The sequence below is a fragment of the Mytilus galloprovincialis genome, chromosome 2 (genome assembly GCF_965363235.1).
Source record: "Mytilus galloprovincialis chromosome 2, xbMytGall1.hap1.1, whole genome shotgun sequence".
NCBI classification, from domain to species: Eukaryota; Metazoa; Mollusca; class Bivalvia; order Mytilida; family Mytilidae; genus Mytilus; species Mytilus galloprovincialis.
This window is the reverse complement of record NC_134839.1, coordinates 45,460,667-45,469,364: the sequence shown is the minus strand read 5'-3', so window position 1 is coordinate 45,469,364 and position 8,698 is coordinate 45,460,667. Positions and strand designations below refer to the sequence as shown.

General features: G+C 31.6%; 1 protein-coding gene across 3 annotated transcripts in view; it reads left to right on the top strand.

Annotated features, from left to right (window-relative positions):
* The first annotated feature begins 3,448 nt into the window (after positions 1-3,448).
* Positions 3,449-8,698, top strand: part of LOC143063671 (bromodomain adjacent to zinc finger domain protein 2B-like) — a 60,659-nt gene continuing 55,409 nt past the window's right edge. Inside the window, exon 1 of one of the 3 annotated variants that reach the window (XM_076235963.1) lies at positions 3,449-3,536. The gene's annotated coding sequence lies outside the window, so the exon portion shown is untranslated. Of the gene's footprint in view, positions 3,559-3,794; positions 4,030-8,698 lie in introns of those variants that run through there. The other 2 variants (XM_076235965.1, XM_076235962.1) reach the window with 2 other exon arrangements.

Below are 8,698 nucleotides of genomic sequence, written 5' to 3'. Positions count from 1 at the left end.
GTATCCTTTAACATTACTTTCCTCTATATAGACGATGTTCTCTCATTAAATAATTCAAAATTTGGTGATCATGTTGAACGCATCTATCCAATCGAACCTGAGATAAAGGAGACAATAAATATCTTGACTTACATTTAGTATTAGTAATTGACAAAGAGGGTTGGTTAAAAGTAAACTTACGACAAAAGAGATGATTTCAGCTTCCTAATTGTGAACTTTCCATTTCTATGTAGCAACATTCCAGCAGCGCCTGCCTTTTTTTTTTATTATCTCCAAGTTGATACAACATTCCAAGGCTTGTATTTCCTTCATGATCTCTTTGATTGATGATTACTGCTCACAATGATGCTATTAAACAAAGAGTTCCAAGTGGTGTAGTTGTAATCATTGATTCCGGCCCTTCCTAAGTTTTACGACCCGGACGCCATCAAGAGTTGATTGACCGTTATAGACAGAATATCCGTTTCACAGATGATAGAGGATATGTTCCTAATGTCTTAACTACATTCCCGTCCCCAGTTTCCGAATATGACTTACTACTACACTGCCGAGTTATACTTATTGCCCGGTTTGTACAATACATGCGCAACACGACGGGTGCCACATGTGGAACAGGTTTTGCTTATCCTTCTGGAGCACCGGAGATCACCACCAGTTTTTTGGTTGGTTTGTGTTGCTAAGTCTTAGTTGTATATGATGTGTTTTGTGTACTATTGTCAGTGGCGGATCCAGAGGGGGGCGTGGAGGGCGTACGCCCCCCCTTTGCTCGGGCTTTTTTTTTTTTTTTGGTAAATTGATTAATCAAACTAGACTTCGTGAACTTTGCTATTTCCCGTGTACTGTAGTATTTAATTTTTATATGACAATTCTGTACTTATAAAGATATTTTTCGCTGGAATTTACTGATTGTCAAAGTCATGTCATTCTCTATAGTGGAGTTGAACAGTGCGTCGAAAAAAACGTCGCTTAGTCATTTTGAAATTCAAATTACAGTAACACATTGCTTAGGGTGAGGATGACAGTCATGACACCTTCAAAGCGACACAGGATTGAGCAAGAACGTTTTAACTTCTATTTCACTATTCCACTGGCCAAACAATCTGTAGACTATTACACTCACATGAAAAAAAGTTCCACGGCAATATTATTTACCTACGAAAACATGTTTAACCCCAAACGCCCCAGCCAATTTTAAAATAACATAGCTGAATAATGATCCCCAGTCAGTATAAGCTCTAGATATATTTAAAGTCTAAGGTACGAACCATTTGATTTGAGGAGACAGTCTGAGATATTTGAGAGAAAAAAAAAATAACTCTGATTTTTGCCTTAAACAAAAATTCTGGATGTATCTGGATTGACAACAATAATCATGTCCACCACTGTTTTTGCTATTAGAAACAAAAATTTCCAACAGAATTATTTAGCATTAAATGAACATGATGAATAAAAACGGGCATTTTTTTGGTGGCAGGGGTTTGCATGTCTGAACGGAATGTCTGTTTCGCCGAACTGATATATTAAATACTTTTTTTCAAGACCAGACTGCAACCTGCCTGATGGGTGTGGCCTTTATGTCTCCATTTGTCGACCGTCATTCATAAATTCGTTGTCATTTCAGACTTATTCTTAGCCTTTGGTTGATTTGGAACCCCTCACTTCCCTTAATGGTGTTGGATGAAACATATCAACCAAACATTTGGATAAGAAATTGCTTTCATGCTTGTCTTTTTTAACTTGTATATATAAAAAAGAAGATGTGGTATGATTGCCAATGAGACAACTATCCACAAAAGACCAAAATAACACAGACATTAACAACTATAGGTCACCGTACGGCCTTCAACAATGATCAAAGCCCATACCGCATAGTGAGTTATAAAAGGCCCCGATAAGACAATGTAAAACAATTCAAACGAGAAAACTAACGGCCTTATCTATGTAAAAAAATTGTGCCGGCCGTATTGTAAATTTCATTGAATACCCCGGCGTATCATCTTGTCTACAACAAGAAATCTGTCAAGTTATGGTAACTTAACTTACAACAAAGCAGCGAGAATTTTCCATGTCTATTTTCTATTGACAAGTCCCAAATCAAATTTATCAGTTCATAGCTTTGGATCCATACTATCATTTTATGATAGACAATTAATAGAGACGGAATACAGCATCGAAAATATCCAACCCTTACACTTTACAGCAACTTCAAAATATATATGCCACACGCCAGTAACCGTTTGAAAAGTGAATATTACACTTATTTTATGTTTTTAGCCCCAAAAACGTCCCAAAAATTTTTCGCCTCGCTCCGCTCGGCGATCTTTCAAAACTTCGCCCCCCCTTTCCAAAATCCTGGATCCGCCCCTGATTGTTTGTCAGTAGTTTTTTTTTCTTTTTCTTCTTTTTTAGCCATGGCGTTGTTAGTTTATGTTCCGCTACTTTAGCATAAGATTGTATGTCCCTCAGGTATCTTTCGCGTCTCTTTTAAAGAAAAATGCATGTATACTAGGAATAAAGCATTAGTATATTTTGCACATCTAATTCGAATTGAATATTCATTTAAAATAGGGTCAAGATTTGGACATTTTACTGAAGGATATGAGTATAAGCGTATGATTGAGAGAGAGATTTTTTTTTAGAAATAACTCATAAATGTGATTTTGTTTAAAAATCATCATATTTTCAGGCGCATTTCCAGAAGTATGCCGTTTGAGAGTAAGGACTCGTTCGAAGACCATGTTCAGACAAACAAATGGACTATACTTTTCACCTCTATATTCCATGTTCCCCTCTTATTATAGGGGGACGAGCGCCTGATGCGCACCGTCTGAATATATACAATTACTGATTGAGTATTTTATATGGTTGATTTTATATGCCAAGCTCTGTGTCTACATTTATCATAGTAGATAGGACTTATACCTCAGTTTTGCCAAAAAAATAGTCAGACAGTACAGTTTTACCATCCTTCTGGCTATTCAAATGTGAGATAAAAAATAATCGTCTGAGGTCTGTTTAATTATAGATTATATATAACAACATTTTTTTTTAATCCCAGGTCTCCGCTGTATTTGCAATTTTGAATGATTGTTAAAAAAATAACCTAATTTAATAGAGAAAGACGTTATTTTTATCAAATTATTCCCATCCCATTAAATGATACCATTTTTCTCAATAATAAAAACTAGTTATATATATATATATATATATATATCGACATCGTGTATAAATCTCAGGTATTCTGTAGATTAATTCTTATACATGTATCTATTTTTATTACTTTCTAAAAATAGGTGCAAACAAAATGTGTCGTCTGTTCATATCTCGTTCATATTAATGTGAAGAAGTAAAGTTAATAAAAAATAGGACCTTATAAAAAATAATGCATTATCTTCAAATACCTTGCGCGTGTCAAATGTTGTAAATATGCAAATATTTATGACGTCACCAAATTTAGTCGATCTACATGCGTTCAACCTATAAACAATCAAGAAATCATCCATTACTTTGAAAAAGAAGAAGCTTCAAATTAACTGGTATTCCCACTTTCTTAATTAGGTATTTTTTAAAGCAAGATTAAAAAAAAATTGAGCCAACAAACTAATAATTTCACCAGTTGTAATAAAGATCACAAAACATTTGTTTTCGATGTAGTTTTCGTTTATTGATAAATATGTATCAAAACATGTCAGTTTTCACTGAAACAGTAGTGAGTAGATTTTAGTCAATTGTTGATAAAAGAAAGCTACAATTAAAATTCTGATTGCATAACATTAAAGAAGAGGTTTTAAGCTTTCCAATGATACCCAACAAGTGCTATTTTTGTTTATTTACATGTGAGAAAAGCGCGTGCAAATTAGCGAAAATTTGTCAGGGTTTTGAGTTGGAATATTATTGACGATTAATTCTCCCTGCCCGATCCATTATCATTTACAACAAACCACCATATTTAAAACTCGCACTGTTTGTTTGCCGACAATCCTTTGTCTAGTTGTGTCGTGAATTAGGGTGAAAATTAACAAAATTAAGGTAGGTAGGATTACAAATTTATCTTTGTGGACAATTTTATGCAAATTAGGAAGGTTATTTACATGACTTTTGGTGTAAATTAGGGATAAAGTAAATTTTCTTCAGATGATAAATATAACATCTCATTTCTAAGTCTATCGAGTGTGTAAGTTGTATGGAAGCCATTTTTGATGAATTAAATTGTTAGGGTTGTGAATTTTTACTGACTTTGAAACATTTGATGCAATTTTTTTAAAAGATGCATTTGCAAGATTTCTGAAGCAGATTTTATAAGATTTACAGAGATGAAAACATTGATTTTTATATGAATTAGAGATGGTCTTTTCTTTTTCTTTGACAGAAAAAGAAATATATCTGGAATAGTATTTTCTTAATTAGTTTTTTATAATCCAAATATATTTATTGGAAAATAAATGCTGTGCATAATCTAGCTGGTATGTAAATATATTCTTTAGAGAACAGCTCTTGGGTAAATTCAGTTATATTTCTATATCAAAGTTGATGTATCTCTGTTTTAATACTGTTTGTGATGAAGGCGATTCAAAAACTGGTATAACTTAATAATTCTGGATGAAACAAATGAAATATTTTATACGACCATTTAGTGGTAAAGTACAGACATGAACATTTTTAATTGTCTTCTAGTATTTCTTTGTAAACTGTTCATTTCCCATTGACATGTATACATGCTTGTCTCTAGATTTTATTTTACACAAAAATCTAAATGAAAAATTGACCGCTACATTGTAAAAACTAACTTACTTCATCACAATAATACTATAATACAATGTAGACAGTGGCACATCGGACCAAGTATATTGCTAATTTTATTTTCTCCTTCTAGCAAGTCTATTTTTGTGTTTAAAAACTTTCATTCAACTTCTTGCCCTATTAAATTAGTCTTCAACCTACAATAATTGAAGTTTATACCTGCTACCCCTCTTCTTTTGATACAGAGGATGACGATGGAAGTTTTTAACAACCTTGACAAGATATACAGCCCTTGCACGGTCTGATGATACAGAGGGGTTGAACTCAAACATTTATATACTACAGTTTTTGTCCTTGCTGGTCTGATGATACAGAGGGGCTGAACTCAAACATTTATATACTACAGTTTTTGTCCTTGCTGGTCTGATAATACAGAGGGGCTGAACTCAAACATTTATATACTACAGTTATTGTCCTTGCTAATGCACCTGTGATCAATAGTGCTTATGAATATGAGGGGACACATTTCTATGTTGCATTTCATTTAACAAGTTACTGTGCATTCATTTATTTTTCATGGTTACCAATTTTTTGGAATGCGGAAAAATTGCATTTCCTTGGATGTTTGATTTCATGATTTTTCCAATTTATCATGAGATTTGGATTCAGGTGTCCCGTAATAATTTATTTTGGAAGAAAATGTTTACCAGTATAAATTTAATTTGTGTGAAAAGTACATGAAAACGTTAAGCCTTATTAAACCTAGTAATAGTAACTGATACTGTTTGTATCTCCATGTTGTTACTTTAAAATTAATGATGGTCTTGTAACAGTCCAGAAGAAAAGATAATGACCATGATGTCAAACTGACCTTGTGAGTTGAGTAACAGTATGGTCAGTTTGGTCAGTCAGCACATGGTCAAATCGTTTAATATCATGGTTGAATCTGGTATTTATTCATTAAAACCTTGCAGTCAATATTGTGAAAATGCTCATACAAAATATAATATCTGTTCTGTCAGTTTTCCTGCACAATTTCAGTCTCATTAATAATTACTGGCAAGAACTAAAGATTATTCATTATTTTTTCTTACACTGATGATCATGCTAATTTTTGTGTATCTTATACATTTATTGATGACTGGTAATGTATTAGTCGTGTAATCAATAGTATCTCTGGAGGAAGCTAAGTTGGTTGGTTTTATAGTTATATGATCTTACTTGAATATTGTGATTTGAATTGATACATGGTTCGAAACATGTATATAGTATCAATTAATGACAGAGACTTGAAAAGTGTGTGTGTGTATGAAAATTTTGATTTAATTTGGATTGATTTTTCTTTCTATACTAAGTTACTTTAGATAGGTTTACTTAAAGATTTATACTTGATGATCAAATATGAAATATATTTGCCCTTGAGCTCTTTACCAGTATTACATGTACTAGAATATAAAGAACTTCTCTCACTACTTGATTATTACTGTTGATGAATGCCATGGAAATTCATTGGGTAAATGTAGACAGATGTGAAAATAAATCTGAAACCTCATTAGTGTAATACATTTTAAGAACTATATATTTTTAGAAAATTTCTAACTATTAACAAAATGATTTTATGCGAAGAATATATCACTTTACATCATCTCCTGCTATCATCAAGATCTGAAAGAATCGAAATTTATGTTAAAAGGAATAGTAGAATACATGTATTATTAATATTTAGATAAATGATCACAATTTAGGTGATAGTGAAGACTAAGGTTAGTTTTCACCTTTGGAAAAAGTAAAGAAAAGATATAAAAGTCTTAATCTGAAGACAATGCAGTGTACACAAACGTAATCTGAAGACCAATACTGTAAATTCAAAAATTATTGCTTGCATTTATTATTACAATTTTGTCATTTTAGTATATTTAAATTTTTGTGATATTGTCATTGAGAAAAAACCTGTTTATTTGATAAACAAAATTTAAAAATGCGAGTTTAAATTACTGAGATTATAACGGCAGAGGACATTTTAGCGCATTGATAAGACATTTGAACGAAAAAATCATACGTTTTAGGGCCAAAGTAGAACCCATTTTAGCGCCTGTATTTTAACCTACTTTAGTGAAATTAAAAGTGTCAGTGCCCATTTTAGCGAAATATTTTTAACCCATTATGATATATAATAAATTAAAAACTTTAATAGACTCAAGACATCACAATATAAAACATATGATGTCCATTAAAATACAGCACTGAATGTCTAAAAGATTTAATTAAATGTGGAAAGTTTGTTCTAGTCTGGAATTTATATCATAAACTCTGGATAAAACTCCTGTACACTACTGTTGGATTGCATTAGGAACTGGTCTTTCTCTTTATTTTGTTTAGATTTTAGTGCACATTCGTCTATGCTTCGTATTTTTATATATGTTGTTTGCAATTTGATAAAAGTATCGAGAAAAACGCAAATAGCTGGGGGACAACTATAACATTGCTCATTATAATGGTCATTGAACGACTCTGGACCATTATTTGTTCGTTTTGAATTACACTGAACTTCTGCCTAAAGCTTAGTGAGTATTATTGAACCAGGTAAGTTTTCTCTAAAATGGGCTACCGAAAATACAGAACAGATTAAACCAGCACTAAAATGGCCTATAATGTCAGCGCTCAAATGTCCCCTAGTAGTTCAATTTTTTTTCGCTAAAATGTCCTGCCCCCGATTGCATTTTTTCGCAATAATAAAAACTTCACAATAATTTCTGAATTTGCAGTTCCAGTATTCCAATATTTTTCTTATGTGTCATTTACATTGAAATGTAAAATTGGAAAGAAACAATAGTCACGATAGTTGTTTATAGTTCATAAAAAAAGACACAGTTACATACAAGTTAAGCAAAATAAACCTTGAATGAACTCAGATGCCCTTGATGGGTTATTACTGAGAATAATATGTTGAATACAACAAGATATGGACTATTTAAATCTTTGGAAAAAGAAGAATATGACCTTGATTTCATGGTTGAATGATTATGAGAAAGGCACTAAAAGAAGAATATTGAGGTTATCATGGTTTATATTATTTGGACATTAGGTACACAGTTAATTTGAAAGGATCATAAAAGCCTCCCTCCTCAAGTAGGTAACTCAATCTCACATTTCAAACTTAAATGAGTATTGACCGAGTCTGAGGTCTTGGAAAAATTTATTATTGAGTTTACCTACAGTCATTTAGCTTTGAGAGTACATGCCTAAGTTAGCCTGATGGAACATCTTCCTTGGCTTGTTTTGGTAAAATACATTTTTTATTTGCATCATACTTTTTGACCTATGAATAAAAATTATATTGAATATTAAGGTGCATTTTCTAATTCTCTTGGCTGATATCATCTTAGTAAATTGGATAAATAATCAGGACTATTCAGGAGATATCTTAATGTTGAAGTTCTATTTTATTTTAATAATTGTTTAATATTTGGTTCATAAGGGCTAAGAGAGCAAATAATAGAACCTTCTAATCATAAATTACCTTTGTTTATAACTTAAACTGATCCTATATAGTGTCAACAAAGTTTTAAATTTGATTCTTAAGTGATCATCGGATATTTGAGTTATTTTTCAATTCTTAACAGTAAGATTCGTTTTAAATTTATAAATTTTTCATAAAGATGTTTTTACATTGAATAGAACTTCAAAATCAATAAATCCACAAAGATTCATTGAAGAAAGGCTATATTTGACATGTAAGTTATCAAAGGTACTAGTTCATGATGTACAAACTATATAAAATTTAAATGTTAATTTATAACACAGGTAAAAACACATCTTTGTAAGTAATCTTGATAACCTGTTAACTTTTATATACATAATCATGAAAACAAGTGCTCATATGCTGGAACAGGATTTTACACATAATTATTCTTGACAGTATAAAGGACAGTTAAGAAGAATTTAAATAAGTTGTTAA